The sequence below is a fragment of the Polistes fuscatus genome, unplaced genomic scaffold (assembly GCF_010416935.1).
Source record: "Polistes fuscatus isolate 324 unplaced genomic scaffold, CU_Pfus_HIC Scaffold11, whole genome shotgun sequence".
NCBI lineage: Eukaryota > Metazoa > Arthropoda > Insecta > Hymenoptera > Vespidae > Polistes > Polistes fuscatus.
Window position 1 is genome coordinate 4,747,493 of NW_025113009.1, and position 18,172 is coordinate 4,765,664.

At 30.3% G+C, this 18,172-nt stretch overlaps 1 long non-coding RNA gene across 1 annotated transcript; it reads right to left on the minus strand.

The window, feature by feature from the left end:
- Positions 1 to 16,331: 16,331 nt before the first annotated feature.
- On the minus strand, positions 16,332 to 17,861 carry LOC122526342. The gene is made up of 2 exons (XR_006306030.1): positions 16,837 to 17,861; positions 16,332 to 16,754 (listed from the first exon to the last, which is right to left on the minus strand). It is a non-coding gene; the product is annotated as an uncharacterized LOC122526342 (long non-coding RNA).
- Between the last annotated feature and the right edge of the window lie 311 nt (positions 17,862 to 18,172).

Genomic DNA, 18,172 nt, shown 5'->3' on the forward strand with positions numbered 1-18,172 from the left:
GGTAAGATAATGCGATTTTATGGGATAACCTGTATATATATTTTATTATACCATTTATACAAGTAAACAAAATGAAACGACAAAATGAATAAACCGATTTCAAATATCACTCGTGTAAAAAATATATAAACGTATATATAATTTTCCAATACGCACAGTAATGCAACTTTTGGTATATAAAATAAATAAAAAAAACAAAATAAAAGACGGAGAAGAGAGAACAAAAGTTAGACGTTAAATTCTTGATCGTTTCTGCAACCACCATCACCACCACCACCACCACCACTACCCCAAATTCGAAAACCGTATTGTAAACTAAGCCGAAAGCTTTTTCTACGAGATCTGTCGACCTATTTCGATGTTCAGAGATATCGAAAAGGTAAGGAGGAGGGGGATAGAACTAGACAGGGGGAAGGAGGTGGAAGGGGTGGAGTGGGGTTGGTTGGGGTGGGGTGAGGAGGGTGTTGATAGAGATCTATATAGAGAAAAGTCGAAGAGACGTTCACGTGGATGCAGAATTCGCACCCCCGTTTCGAGGGGTTGGTAAATATCTCAGCCGATAAATCCGTTCTACGTCAAGGGGTAAAGAGTTCAGTAAATACCTTGGTCGATAAATTCCTTTGACATCGAGAGTCAAGGTTGGCTCCTATCGTTCGAACATCTTTTTCCTTCTCAACCCTAAAAAACGATATCAAACTTGAAAGCTTCTTCTTCTTCTTCTTCTTCTTCTACTTTTTCTTTTCTTGTTCTTTCTTTTTTCCTATTTTATTGCTATCCTTTTCTATTAACTTCACCTACTATTACTTCGTCTCTATCGGTATACTAACCGGGTGTTCTTCCTCCATTTCAAATCGAAGATATATTTAAATATTTCCATTGAAATTAAGTTGTACGTAAAAAGAAAAAGAAATAAAATTTTTATATATAGTTGTATATAATTTTTATAATTGAGCCGTTTATTTTCAAAGTGGCCTAACTCCATTTTTCGTTTTTTTCCGGTTACCCACGGTAACATGTACAGCTTCAAATTATCTATCAATAAAGCATTTAAGATTTTTTATATTCCGAGTAAATACGGTAATTCTGGACACATAAGTTTTCAGAGTTAGTTGAATCACTGAACCGTTTATTTTGAAAGTGGCCTAACTCCATTAGGAGTAGAGATTTTGGTGTGGTAGAAATGGCATTAAAAAAAAATAATTTAATGTTTGTCCCCCGAGAGTATTACAATATTATCAAAAAGTGTCGGAAAGGTAATAACTTTATTGTACATGAAATGAGACAAGAAGATTTTGTATCAATAATATTAGAAGACGCAATTTTTAAAAGGGTCAAGAATTCTAACGGAGAACCAATAAACTGGTTAAAAATATGTTGGATGCGTTTTGTCAAAAATGAATAAGATTTTCTATAAGACATCAATGAATGAGAACGAAAATTTGAAAGTCCTGAATTTAATAACACGTCGGGGTAGACCAAGAAAGTTCGAAAATATTGTATTGACACCACTGTATAAAAATAAGACAAATTACAACCGCAAAATTCAAGGACATAATTGACTTATTACGATATATACCACCGGAACATCGTGATTTCTTTAAATACCTTTCACATACACAAAATGTAGATGAGTAGAAAATTTTTTGTAATTTATGTTTGTACAAAATATTTTGAATCGCATAATTTATGTTTTTAAAGTGTTATAAAGATATGTAAAATAAAATAAGTATTGTTTTTTCGCAATTTGAAGCATCTTAAATTATGTTGAATGGACTTCGGTTCCTTCAAATTTTATAACGAATCTGGTTGTTAATTTTGAAAGTGGCCTAACTCCATTCTTGGTAAGAAAACGCATATTATTCACTTAATAATTGCCATTATTTTAATAGCAACTGTAACTTGAACACCTTTAGATACACTTAAGCAACATAACTCATTGTTATTCTTTACGTATATTTTTAATTGCATTGAAACGCAAACCTTTAAATATCTCAATTTAAGGTTATATGGAGTTAGGCCACTTTCAAAATAAACGGCTCAATTATATTATATTATAATACTATATTTATTTATATTATATATATATTACTATTTAAAATTTATATAATTTATATATTATATAGTTTTTACCGAGGGTAGGTTGCTAGCCTCACCCTCGAACCTTCCTCCTTTATCTGGGCTTGGAACCAAAAATAAAATAAATATAATAAAAATAATATATAATTTATATTTAAAAAAGAAAAAAGAAAATATATTCGTTTTTAAATATAGAAAATGAATTGTATTATTCGTAGGTGGGCGTACACGGGTGCGCGTATGATTAAATTATAAATAATCGTGATTATTCAATTTCATTGTTGTAGAGTGAATTATTATTACTATTATTATTATTGTTATTTATGAATCTATTATATAGTTTTAATTACACATCTGTGTATGTTCAAATTAGAAATTTTAATTATTACAAAATCATATTTATCGGGTTTTATTCATAAATGTTATGCAATTTATGATCACATTATTATGATTATTTATGATTCAATTAAACAAATATGCAAAATGCTCTCAACGAATATATATATCCCAATTACCATTCAAATCATATTTCATAATGTAAAATCTTCTTAAAATAAGTGTAAACGTTACACAAATCAATCTTTATTTTGTAATTATCGTTATTATTTATAAATCAACGAAAACGCGATTAAGAATAATAATAAAAAAAAAAGAAACAGAGAAAAACGATATCATCGCGTATTCAATTTTAAACGTGTCCTACACATGAGAATGATAACGAAACAAAAAAAAATAAAAGAAAGAAAGAAAAACTCTTATTGATAAAAAAGAAAAAAAAAATTAGGTATCAAAGGAAAAATAGCAATCAAAGTTTAACAAACGTAATTAACAGTTACGTATAGATGACACTGTGGTTAGTCATATTGACAACGTGGTACGGCATTCCGTTTGTTTTTCTCGTACAAATGTTTACAAGTCCATTAGGATTTGGATTGTTTAGCGATTCCATTTATCAACCCAATCATCTCTTACTATTTCTGTCTCTTTCACTTACGTTTAATATACCCTAATTTCATTTCATTATTTAATTATAAACGATACATAAAACTATACGTACAACCATATAGGTAATAATAATAACAATAATAATAATATATATACGTGCACATAGAATATATACATTGATAAAAATAATATTTTCTTCTTCTTTTTATTAGGACTTCGTCCTGTTATAATAGCTTTTTTTTTTTTTCATTGCTATTTCCGGGAGCGCTTTTATTGTTTTTACCGAGGGTAGGTTGCTAGCCTTACCCTCGAACCCTCCTCCTTTGTCGGGGCTTGGGACCAAAAATAATATAAATATAATAAAAATAATATATAATATAATATAATTATCTCTGAAATAATGAGTTATCGGATGATATAAAATAAATGAAATGTAATCTTTTTTAATATACCGAAATTATATTGGAAATTAGGCATAAGTATTTTAAAAATTTCTGTATGATATAATAAATTATTTGATTTATGTTATCGATCATCATTTGTATATATTTTTTTTTAATATCGACATGATATTTTATTTCATTTTAAGATCCCCCTTTTTTCTATATTAATTTACGTTAATTATAATAATAATAATAATAATAATAATATAAATATAAATGATTAAAAGCGTATTGTGCGAGATGAAAAATAATAAAAGTTATTTATATCGTCCTTTTTTTCTGTTTGTTTCATTTTATATATTGGAAATCGACAGGATCATTATACGAGGAAATATAATACAAAAGCTTGTTTTTCGAAGGAATATTAACAAAGTTCTATTTAACATCTCATTGTTTATGCATTAACTAAAGTTTCAGAACAAAAGGAACATGAGAAGCTTCACAATTATTATGTTCTACGTAAATCTATATATATATATATATATATACAGAGTGTCCGAAAAAAAATGTTGAAACTAAAGGATCTACTAAATAGATGTAAAAAGTTCGTATAGAAATTTACGTCAGAAAATACTTTTTATTACAAACAAATACAAACATTTATAGATAAACGTGCCAAATTTCTGTTACAATTCGTTGTACGGAATCATATATAATTACTTATTATAATTTACAATAATTTACACGAGTTGGCTTGAACAGTTCATCCGACTTAAATTTTTATTTATCGAGTCACGCAAAAGAGTTGGTTGATTTATTTAAAATACGATAGAAACGGATGACGAACTTTTGGAATGCATTCAAAGTGCATTTGTTAATATTTCCAATACAGTTTAGAATATTTGAAAGAATTTTGGCAATCATTGATTCGACGTATTCTCGTAAAGAAAAGAATTGTCTAACATTATTTTATAACTGTTACAATAAATCATAAATATCCTCAAAAGTATATATCTTTTCTCAATGAATCATTTTCGAGCATAATTTTATACGAACTTTAATCATTTATTTGATCACAGTAATACGAAATATAAGTTTGATCCCAATTTTTTCGGACACCCTTTATATACGTATGTTATATATTTTTATTTTTCTCTCCCTTCTCTTTCCCTTTCTTTCTTTCTATCACTCCAATATGCATTAACTAAAGTATTAAAAAACAAAATTATACACAGCTTAGCTTATTATTACGTTTTAAATGATTTCTTTCTTTTTTACCAGTTTTATTTATTCCCTTTTTCTTTTTATTTTTTGTTCGTTTTGTATATGAAACGAGAAATCCATAGAAAGAATTTATCTCTCTCTCTCTCTATCTATTTTTTTTTCCTCCACTTGTACTGTAATAACTCGTTTCAGATTTCTTTGAACGAGGGAAAAGGTAACCGGACAAACAAACGTGAAATTGGAAAGAGTCAAAAAGGAACGATGTAAAAAGTATAAACAAACGTGTTTTAAAAAACGAAATTTACTTGAAATAGAAAGATGAGAAGAGAGAGAGAGAGAGAGAAAGAGAGAGAGAGATTCGCATTTCATACGAATTTAATATTAGCTCAGGTGAAACGTCCTTGTGTCGCGAGAAAAGAGATTTATTTTTATTTATTATTCCATTGCGCATTCTGTGAAATATATATAAAACACAATGTGTGCCGCATATATCCCTATGTAACATCGGATTTAATCCAAAATTGATTTTGGAACGTATAAAAGCTAAAGCTCATATATGCAGCATAGATTTTGTTATGTACGAAGAATTTACACGAATAGAAATGCCGTTTTATCTTCTCGTTAATATCCGCAACGGGGGGATGCGTTGGGGGGAAGGGAGGGGGTTTGAAGAGGTTTACATTTCTTTTTTTAATATCATTTTTTTGCTTGTTTTTTTTGTTTGTTTGTTTTTAAGGGTTATACGCAGTTAGGATTTTCAAAAATCGATTTTTTTTTTCATTTTCGGAATGTACATATATTTAAGTATATTCTCTGAAATTTCAAATCGATCCGACAAATATTCTTCACTTCATGTAAGCTGCAAACAAAAATTTTTAACTATGTGTAACGTCTCTTTGAAACATTTAAACGCGTTTTTCTCAAAACGGTATTTTCAAAGTCGGTGATCTCGATTTTTCAAAAACGGCTTAACCGATCGGTTTCGAATTTTTACACAATCTTCTTAGATATATTCCTCAGGTATTAAGTATAAGGAATAATTTTAAAAAAATTTATTACTATTTTTTTGTAACAATTTAGAGCGAGAAATTTTAGTCAAAAAAACAACTTTTTTTCAAATAGACGCCATTTTGTCAAAAATCAAATTTTTATTATTCCTTGGTTTTAATACCTGCATTAATCTATCCTTTAAAAGAATCCACCATATTTTTTAATTTCAATAATCCAAACCGCCAAATGAAGATCACCGCCAAACGTCTTTTTTAGAGGACGTTCAGGAAATCATCTACAGGAGCGGTGCAGATTAATATTTTTACATAATCGACGCGCTATTGTATTCTCAAAAGTTGGCTCTATTTGAATTACCATCACTTTTGTTTGAGAATAAAAACTGTTTCTATAAAAAATTCAGAGAAAAAAGAAAATATGTGAAACTACGAGAAGAATTATATGTATTGTAAAAAAAAGAAAAGAAAATATTTATAACTAACTAACCGGTGACGAGAGAAAAAAAAGTTTCTTGCTATTTTGCATATAACAAATTTGGTGTGCAACGGAAGTTATAAATTTAAATGGTATATTTTTAATTGCATTACACGATAAAAAAAAAAAGTTCAAAGGTGATTTTAAATATCGTTTAAATACTCTTTTTTCGAAGATTTTTTTCAGGATAATTCTTTCATCCTTTCTTTCTCTCTCTCTCTCTCTCTCTTTCCTTCTTTTTTTTCAGATTTAAAAATATTCACGAGCCCGTAAGTAACATAAAATAAAAACAATTAAATATTTTGCAAATTATTCAAATTAATTATATACCGTCCTGTATTAAGTCAATTTTCGCAGGAACATTTTTATTTCGATTCGAATGACTGATAAAAATTGGCAAAATAACACAATGTAAAAATAATTAAATTAAAACACACCTAAACGAATAAACTAAAATAATAATAATAATAATAATTATAATTTTATATCTATATGCATCTGTAAATATATTATATAAGCACCTATTACTATTAAATTTTTTAAGAGAATATCGAACACCCAGCGAATTTAAAGATCAATTGTTTGTTCTACTAAAAAAGAAAAAAAAAAAAGAAAAAAAAGAAACCAGAATTTTAAGCCACTTGATCTCGAATCCCTTCTTCTTACTTATTTTTTCATTTTTATATTGTTTTGTATTCTTTTTTTCTCTTCTCCTACCCCCCCCCACCCTCCGCCACTAAACGAACGAGTAATCTAACCCTTTCTCGTAGAATCTCGTAGAACGACAATTATTATTCGTTATTCCCCATGGTTAATCCGATCGGTTGTATGTAGTTTGCTTCGGTCAAATCCAGCGTGCCCCGATAGAACCAGTATTTGTGATATAGCATGGTAAACGGGCAGATTAAGTGGATTTCAAGCGTTACCCGCTTCCATGCCAGCCTCAAACAAAATAAAACCGAGAGATATACCAATATACATATAACTACTACTACTACTACTACTACTACTACTATTACTACTACTATTGGTATGATACGTCCCTTATATTCTCATCTTTACCATCCGTGGATTTCTGATACTTCCCCTAAACTAAACCAAACCAAACCAAACCGAACCAACTACGAAAAAGAATGAAAAAATATTCATCCTTTAAAAAATCATGATTGTTAACATTCAAGCCGAAACTTTTTCCACTCGGTGCTTCATCGATTTATCACTTTTTCCTTTTTTTTTCTTTTTCTTCTTTTTTATTTCATTATTTGTGTGTATGATAAAAAGAAAAAATTCTGTACGCGTGCAATTTCCAAGAATTGTGGACGTTATTAACGTTCGCTCAAAACTAATGGTCAAATATTTTATTTTGTATAATTTAACAAATTAATTTATGAATGAAAATATTGCGAGATAATTGTAATTATTTATTGAAGCAATCATTACTGCGAATAACAATGTAATCAAATCGTTTTCGTGTTTAATTAATTATAAAATGTATGCTTTACAAAATTTAAAACGAAAGTATACCTATTAAGAAATTAATGCAATTATTACTACGGTTTTATTTAAATCGTTTCTCATTTTTGACAATCAAATTATTCTCATATCAGAATGAGAAAAAAACAAAGAAAGAAAAAGAAATAAAATAATAAAAACTTTCGCGCGTGTAATATATAAATATTAATATCATATTTAAACAAAAAAAAAATCCAACATATAATAATAAAACTATACGTAATATCAATGTAAAGCGTATTATAAACGAAAAATAAACATAAATAATAATACATATTATACGTAATATTACAAATAAATCATTAATCAAAATAAAACCAAATCTGATCGTGTCCAGAGTAACCGTTGTCCAATTTTATTATAACACGCGAGATGAGAAGAACGAGAGGAGAAGATTAGAAATAAAAAACAAAAAAAAAACAAAAAATAAATAAAAAAGAATGTTAATGATATAAAAGACAATTTGCAAGAACTTATTTTCCAAGAACGAGATATAAGAGAAAGAAAAAGCATGGTGTAGAGATCCGTGAAACGAGTACATAGGCGTGATGGTGTATAGGGTGTCATGGTGATGGTGTTTGCGATGAGTGAGCTCGGCCGTACGTGTCGAGGAAAAAAAATTAGCATTTTAATCGTTTATCTAGTAGGGAGACAACAGGAAAAGAGAAGAGGTTTGCTTTTCGGTCCAGTAGCTGCTCTTCCGTTAGTTGGATGTTCTTTTTATATACACATACATATATATATATATAGTAAAATGAATATCTTGGTGACAAAGTCGATATTATCACGTGAAGCTAGTTTGCCTAAAGCTTTTTTTTCCTTTTCTTTTTTCGAAAATGGCAAAGCAGAAAGCGTGTAAGCGAATACAACGTTATCTAACGAACCTACTCTCCCCCTTCCCCTCCTCCTCCTCTTCCACCATCTTCTTCTTCTTCTTCTTTTTCTTCTTTGCATATCCACTTATTTTTTTCCTTTTTTTACTTTGTTATTCGATGCTTATATAATCGCATTGTTTATTAGACTAATAAGTTTGTCAAATTTTCTTAAGATTTATCTACATTTATTTAGAGATTGATGATAAGATAGATTAATCGTTCTGTGTTTTTTTTTTGTTTGTTTGTTTTTTTATTCAAAACCAAAGTCTCGGTAGGGTAGTTAAATGAAAGTATTAGAGTATGTATACGCCAGTCTTGGTGATTAAACTACATCGTACTGCAAACATTTATCGGTCCTTTGAGAAATCTTTATCAAACAATACGTAAACTAAGTAAGTAGGCGTAGAATTAACTGCATTCTATTTATTTAAAATGTAATTAACAAGGAAATTTTCTCTTAAATAGAAATAAGTTTGAAATCATTTTCTTTTTCAATCGTTTAAATAAAATATAATATATATATATATTTGCACGGGGTGAGAGAAAAGAGGAAGGAGTATAATTAAAAAGATAATGTTTAAACAATAATACATTTGTTTTAAATATTAAATACATATTAATGTATTTCGAATATTAAATGTGGTATTTTATTAGATGCGCGTTTTTCATTCAAAAATATTCTCATCGAGTAAGAATATTAAAAAAAAAAAGGAAACAAATGTATTTGTTTGAACAATTCTAATTATTAATAAAATATGTTAGACTGTTGTATATACCTTATATGATCGTTAATTAATTCCAAAAAATGTTTATCGTTGTCTTGAAGCACTGTATATAACTCCGATGTACCGTCCTCTTCGAAATCCGAAAGTAAACTGACTCGTTGTTCTCTGTGTAAAGTACTTTTATTGAATATTGTTTACACGACTTTCTGAAGGCTATACGTGTATATGACATATACACGTATGCATAATAAATAAAATTTATTCTTTTGTAAGTCATGAAAACAACATTCAATAAAAGAACTTTCATTTCGAAGAGGAAGATACGTCCAACAGATATTTCGTACATTTTACATTACAATATGCATTTTTATCGATTATTTAACAATTATTTAAGGCATATATAACACAATAAAATATGTTTTACTAATATTTAGAATTGTTTAACACACACACACGTACACACATATTATTTTTACCACGTTCTTTGCGTATACAAATTTTCACACTTTTGCGTTTTAATTGCATATTTTGTGAATGATCATTAAAAATTGATTTCTAGATATAGATATATAATAGATATTAAACTATAATAATTTAGAGACAATAGTATAAATATTAAACATTCGATCTTAACTAACAAATTATCGAAAAATTTCGAATAGAATTACCAAACGATAAAACAAATAATTTCTTCGATCGATTGAATCCTCAAAAAATATATATTTCATTTTATTTATATATCCGTTATATTGAAATTCGATCAAATAAATAATCTCAATTGATTATTAATATTTTAATATAATCTAATAAATCATTATTACTTTTTAAATTCGTGTTTTGTTTTATTTTTATATTTTTTTATTTTTTTCAAATAACGCGAAGAAATAAATAGTCAGTGTCTCGTATAACGTACAACTAAACACGTTGATAATCCCAAGCACGGGGGTTTACGATTCTAAGGGAAATGGCTCGCGGTACTCGAAACTGGATGCCTGCCTCCTGTGAAATTTTATTAACGAGCGTGGTAACGGTACGCGTTTGATGGCTTCCCACCGGCAACAACCACACTAGTACCAGTAGGATCAGCATCGATGCCAGTATGTGCTAATTAAAAGTGACGTATGGTGTCCCATGACGCATATCCATGTTCTGTCCATGATGTACCCTGTGTCCTGTCTCTTTCACTTCGCTGATCTCCCATTATTGCCCATCTCACTTTGATTTCTAACGCTAAACCCTATCTCTTACTATCTCTCTCTCTCTTTCTTTCTTTTTTTTTCTCTCTTATTTCACCTCTAACCATTTGCAATTAGATCCCATCTTGTTATTACGCTTATCTTAAAAATCAAATCTTTCCTACGTTCTCATTAAATATAGATTTTTATATTTAATTCTTACAATTAATTGGAAGAATTTGTCTATGTAATCGAATAACCAATGGCAAGCACGTTTTATCAACGTTTAATGTAATGGTAAATAATATGAAGAATGTAATACGGTATTAAGGATAAATATGAAAATAATTTAACTATGATACAATATGTAATAACAACGTATGGGACAATGAATTAACAGAATTAGTGCATTTTCTACACGAACGAATTCGTCGATAACTGGAAGATACGGGCCAGATCGTGGTTCTCTTCTCTCCTCTTCTCTTCTCTTCTCTCCTCTCCTTTCTCTCTCACTCTCTCTTTCTTTTTCTCTTTCCCTTTCTTTTTCTCTTTCTCTTCTCTTCTCTTTCTATGCGGGTTGGACACACGTGAAATTCTGTGAAACCGTTTCTAACGACGCGTAACAATTGATCCGATGCGTATAATACATATATACGTATGTGTATGTATATATATATGTATATACACATAGATACACACCAAACTGAGAATATATACATAGAAAGACATCATTCGTTTTGATCGATCAATTTAACCCGTTAACTGTGTTTGACGAGTATACTCGTCATACGAAAAAAAAAAAAAAAAGAAAAAGCAAAATAGAAATTATACCTATCGCTGTTTAAGCTGAAATTTTATTTGAAAAAAAAAAAAAGGGAAAAAAAACACGACAAACAAATGTTCGAACGATTTAAGATATTTGGAAAATATTTGTGGAGAGATAACTAATTGAAACGATACGGAAAAACAAAAAATGAAAAAAAAAAAAAAAGAAAACACGCGAATCGATAAAATATTTACATGACAGAATGCAACCGAAAACGCATCAACAATTGCAATTGCAATTGCAATTGCAATTGCTGTTATACATTGCGCGTGACAGTTGTATGTTAGTCATATAGTTACATGTAACGAATATATATTGCACGTAGCACGTTGTAATGTTACGGATACACGTTAAAATTACATGTTACAGTTTCAAAAGCTTTTTGACAAGATATAAAGAAAATAGGGTAGCTCTCTCTTTTCTAGAATTTCGTTATAGTTACCAAGTATACGTGAACATTGCAACAAACTTACTATCTTTCATTGACTTTATTTGTTATAACAATAAATCGGTATATTAAATGTTATTTAACAGAACTGATATATGTAATGGACACATTTAATTAAGTTCAATCAATGTTTATTTTCTTTTTATTTTTTTTTTTATATCAAAATGAAAAATAAAAATGCATTAAGAAAAATTAACGTTAAATTTAAACTGTCTCAATCGACATATATATATATTTCTTATTTTTTTGTTTAAAATGAATGAAATAAATAATGATAGAAAATGGACGATAGATTGAAACTGTTTCTCATTTCAAGATAGACGGCTACTTATCTTGAGAATGCATAGTTGAAAATCTTTTAACATGGGTGTATGTATTAGTATTGGTTAAATCTTGTTAAAGAAGACATTGCTAACATACTGTTTGTACGTACAATAATACACGTATTATATATTGTATATATGCATGTATATGTATATGTGTGTGTATGTAGATATATAGAGAGACCCTAGTACAAAGATAAGAAGCATCAATGTCCGAAGATTTTGTAGTTGAGCTGGTCCAGGCTAGTTTGGCATGATGCCACGGTCTATTAGCGTCAAGACAGTATCGTTAGGTTGCAGCCAAACTCTGAGAAAACGAGTACCTACCTGTCCAGAAAGCAAGATTTAAGGGTGTCAAGAGGTATGAGATATGCTCAACGTTACGCCCAAGAATTGTTAATAAGACAAGAACTTGGAATAGTTATAAGACATTTTAAATCGTGCTTGAACTATTACTCTTATCTTTTTCTTCTTATTCTTATACTTATTCTTCGTCTACGTCTTTTGACTTTTACTATTAGAATCGATCGTTAAATCATTTTTTTGTTGTCGTTACGTTTATATATTATCCATACAAAATAATAACCGTAAAAGATTTATTTGATATCGTTTACGTATAGGAATTAAATTCAATATTATATTCGGTTTTTGTGTAATAATTCGTCTTTTTTTTCGATTTATTTTTCTATTTACATGTACGATAAAATTCGATCGATCCGGTATTATAGAAAATTCTTAAAAATTTGTTTTGAAAAAATTCAAACTCTCTCCAACGATCATTCCATTAGGATTGAACGATGAAGAATAAGAAGAAGAAGAAAAAGAAAAAGAAAAGAAGAAAAAAAAAGAAGAAAAAAAGAGAAGACGAGAAGTGATTAAGAGTAGAAATCAAGGCAGCAGTCAACGCTTTCTCCCTTTTCTTTTTTTCTCTCTTTCATATTATCCACCCCTGACAAAATTGGCCCGAAACCCCGCGAGTAGGGTGCATTACCGATGCATTGCTGCTGCACATCCGTCTATTGAACTTTTTGATGCAGGCTTCGGAGCTTCGAACCCGCCATCTCTTCCTCCTTTCCTCACCACTCTCTTCTTCTCCAACCTTTTCCACCCTTCTATCGAATGAACGAACGAACGAACGAACGAACGTACCAACCAAACCCAACTCAACCCAACCACCCACGCAACGGCATTTACGTCGGTGAATGCAACGACGTATGTCAAGCCGCGCCGACTCGCGTCAATCGAGTCGCATTGATCTCCCTTTTTCGATACTCCGTGATTTTTTTCCGATGCTATTTTTTTCCCCCCCTCCTTTTTTATTTTCTCTATTTTTTATTTTTTTTATTTTTTTTTATTTTTCCTCCATCTCTTTCTCCCTCGCGCACGACCGGCTACTCCTCCTCCCCCTTACCCCCGCGTTCTACGCGTCATTTCGAGAACAATCATGGATCATTAAGGATGCTTCTAGATAAAAGCATTTTCGTTTATTTATTCTACTCGCCTTTTTTTCTTTTTTCTTTCCCGTGCGCAGAACAATTTTTGAAATCGTTCCAACGAAATGAAAGTGGGAATAGCAATTTTGAAGTTTCCTTTCTTTTTTTTCTTTTTTTTCCTTTCTTTCCTTTCTTAGATAATACGGTTTTTCTAGTTTTATTCATTTGTATTATGAGTACTTTATACTTTTAATTTATGATCATTCAATTTTGGCCGTTTATATAGAATTTTTAAACGTATATAAGATTAACTTCTTATTTTTAAGTGGAATGCTTTTTTTTCGTTATAAAGATTCAAAGTTTCTGTATTTAAAAAAAAAAAAGGAACTAAAATTTGCCTTGAAATAATCTGAATACCTTAAACAAGATTGAATTTAAAATAAAAACAATAAATACTCCAATATGTTACTCTCGAAATCAGATAAGTTTTATTTGAACAATTTTTTTTTCCTTTCAAAAACGTTGGATTTCCGAGATAAAAATTGGTTTAATTTAAACACCTGGTATAATCGCAATACATAATTAACAAACATTATCCATTTACTCCTACAATTAACGTAAGCATGTAATAAATAAACGGAACGAAATTTATATTTACTTTGATTATCATTTTCGCGTTTGTATAATTTACACATTCCACCAGAATAAAAATGATTTCTCTGTTTATCTTTATCTTTCTCTCTCTCTCTCTCTTGGTCAATATAATAGAGAGAATAACTTACACATTAAACCAGCGATTCCCAACGTGCGGAGTAATGTCCGATAAAAAATAATTAAAATAATTTAAAGAGACAACAGACAACAAATAATTAATATTAGTCAACTCGTATAAACGTTTTAATCCAAAAAAATTCACATTAACGATATAATATTATATTCATTGAAAAAAAAAGTACAAAAAATAATGACTAAAAGTACCAAACCAATAAAAATTCTAATGATATTGCAATTCAAATAAAAAATTACTCGAATTTCTGACAATGCATTTAAAAAATTGGTCACAACTTTTGTTGTCTCAATGTTTGAACGATTAAATTAGTATGTATGCATATTTGATTGAATGATTGGGGGTAGGCAGGAGAGGGGATGGAAAAAAAGGTTGGGAATCACTGGAAACATGGATCAGAGGTTTAACATAAAAGCAAAGAGAGTAGGAGAGAGAGTAGACGATTCACTCTGTGCACATAAATCGCCCCTGGCGTAGATCCACGACTAATATCCCCACTAGATGTCGTCTTATTGCATGTTTCGCGCTACGATGGAGTGCCGAAATCTAATTTCAGAGTAAGATCGTTCCGGTTTATATAGACGTTGGAATTAGATGACGTTTAGAGTAACTGACAACGAAGTTACCTTAGGAATCCTATGGATTCATATTTTACTAATTTTTTACTAACAATCTTTGAACAAACAAACAAACAAACAAACAAATCATAACGCATATAAGATAAGATAAGATTATTATCTATAAGAATAATCGAATGATTTTCATTACTAATAATTAAATAAATCAATCTTTCAATATTTAATATGAAGTAAATAGGTGCTACGATTCAAGTGTGTCGATTCAATTGATAGAGAAAGGGAAAGTCCAAGTTGAGAACCTCCTATTACGTGTCCTAGATTAAAGATTATAAGGATAGATTAGTAATAGGCGAGATTTCTGACGTTTACCAGCGTATAATTATTTTCAATTATTATGCAACATCTGTCGAAGCTAATATATTATATATTGTTTTATATAACATATCTTATTACTAACGAATTTAAATATTGTTGTAATATTTTTTTATTTTAAGGACCCAGTGTTGGATGGGACTGCAATTATTTGTAGATATTTCGTTTTCTTTTTTCTTTTTTTTTTTTAATTAAGTTTCAATTGTTTCAGACTATATGGACGCTATATTTTTTATTGTTGAAATCCTTATTTTTGTACTAAATTTATAATACACAGAGTGAACACAGATACACGTATTTAAAAAAAGTTCATACAATATGAAATAATATTTGAATATTTTCTTAAAATCGCGCCTAAAAAGCGCGCGCTTGTCTACGTCATTGGTGCGAGAGAGATAAAAAGAGTGACGCACTAGAAGCTGCGCAAATGATCGACGCTTCCATCTGTATACATACACATATAAATACATATATGATATCTATATATATATATATATATATATATAATATGTGTACATATAAACGAATAGCCGGCAAGCAAACACAAACTCCAAGTTAATATTTTCTTTAGATACTACACACACGTGCAACGTAGAATTTTACTTTAAAAAAAAAGAAGAAGAAAAAAAGAAAACCAAAATGAAAAACATGATGCATAACCGCCATTAGTATTTTTAGAACGTAAGTAAGTATTACTACTAACATCATTAGAGAGTGATATCTGCCAAGTTCTTAGAAAATAGACATGAAATAACGCAATAAGTAGCTACGAAGGTGAGAAAAAAAGAACCAATCAGAATGGAGCTCGTAACTAAAAGTGACCACGTGATTCTAGCTTAATAATTTTCCTTCCATTTTGCGCATACTCTCTCTCTCTCTCTCTCTTTCTTTCTTTCATGCCTTTCTCTTTCGATCGCACACATAAATATATAAAAATACGTGATCCTTTTTAATACACGCTTCGACTCGTATAAAAATAAATAAAATAAATAAAATAAAAAAATAATAATAATAATATATAAATATAAATCCTATAAATTTCAAACAAACAAAAAATAAAAAAAAATAATAAAACAAACAAACGCAACATAAAGATAGAAATCATTGAAAAGAAATAATAGAAAAATCAAACGAAATGAAAAAGAAAGAATTAAAAAATAAACTTACCCGTTCATCCTGAAGGCGTCTCGTAACGATGATGTACGTTGTTCTTTCTTGTTTTTTGATCAACGATAGCAAGGTTAAGTCGGCCGTTAACTCGACCTCGGTATCACGAGGGTACTCGTTCTTGCATCCGTAGAAACAAGATTCCGAGTAGCTGAAGAAGAGTAGCGATGCACAAAAACACGAGCGCGCTGAGAAAACAACAGGTTGCACGGCACACGTTCTTCTTACGACGAAGACCGATATTTGTGAATGATTTTTCAACCAAAAAGGAGGAAGACTCAAACAATTACGAAACATTAACGCGTCAACCTAAACATTTATACAACCCGCACATATACACACGTATAAATATACTAATGTAAGTTTTCTTTTTTTTCCAGGAAACACCTTTCTTTGCTTCTTTTATCTATTCATGACCCGTTCCTATTTTAATATACACACAAATGTATATTATTTTTATCTAATATACACTGTTTGGTATTTCCACTTCTTCTGCGCAGTTTACCTGTCTCTCTCTTTCTCGTACCCGTTCGCTTGCTATCCTTCTCTCTCTTACTCTTTCTCTTTCACGCAACAACACTCACTCTTCGTTTATCCTCCCACCCCTTCTCCTCGTTCCTCTCTCTCTTACTCGTATCAGTTAGAATACAAATGAAAGAGAGAAGCACAGTAGTTGAACTTCTCCGGCTTCCTTCTAGTCACTTTGTTTATGTGTGTGTTGTTGTTATTGTTTTTGTCGTCGTATTAATCGTAATGTCGTTATCGTCAAATGTTGTCAACTATCGTCAAATATCGTCAAATGTCGTGTCGTGTCGTGTCGTGTCGTGTCGTGTCGTTGTTGTTATCGTTGTCGTCGTTGTCAATGCTATATGATATCGTAGTGGTCAGTATCGGTGGCACAGTCACTGTCACCGCCGCCGCCGCACCCAACAACGTCCAATAGACCAACCTCGTGCCAACTTGGACGACTTCGATCCGGACGACGAATATGCCACAGAGCCAAAGCAAGAGTAGAGAGAAAGTCAAAAACACGATAAGGCGAGACGACTTCGAGCTTCGATTGGTTACTAATCCAACTAAGATTTTCGTCGAGCATATAAAAACACACGCGCGTTTTACATACGATCAAATACATATATTCATTCCCCTCACTCCAAATAGAAAGAGAAAGAGAGAGGGAGGGAGAGAGAAAGAGAGTGAGAGAGCGAGAGAAAAAGAGATAAAATGAGTAAGTGAATGTGAGTGAATGCGAGGGGAGAATAGTTTTGTTGGTAATAATAATGCACACGGAGGATATATACGAGATATTATAATCACTCGTTTTAAACACGACCCCCGTCGACACTGTCAAACAAATCTAACGATATATCGACGAAACTTCCTCGATTTTTCCCCGTAATACTTGAATTTTCTTACGTACGAAAGAACGAAAGAACGAATGAACGAACGAACGAACAACGACGACCACGCGCTGCCACTTTCAGACCGTGGAATTTCGCGAGGGTAGAATGACTCTGTATACGACAATTACCGTTATGTAACATCTAGCGCCATCCATCGGAGAAACCTTATGACTATGTTTAATGTAAGACACCATCTTGATTCTCGGTCGATAACTTGCTAAATTAGCTGGTTGCATCCTTTCCTTTGTCTCGCTCTCAACATTAAAAAATTGAAATAAAACCTCAACAACAAAAAAAAATGAATAAACGCATTTAATTGCTAGCTATTTGCTAATTCAAAATCGATAATTGCTAACTTTTTAAATAAATTATTTAATTAGTTAATAATAATTGAAAATGTAAAACCCTTTTTGTATTTCTAAGTAAATCAACGTAGTT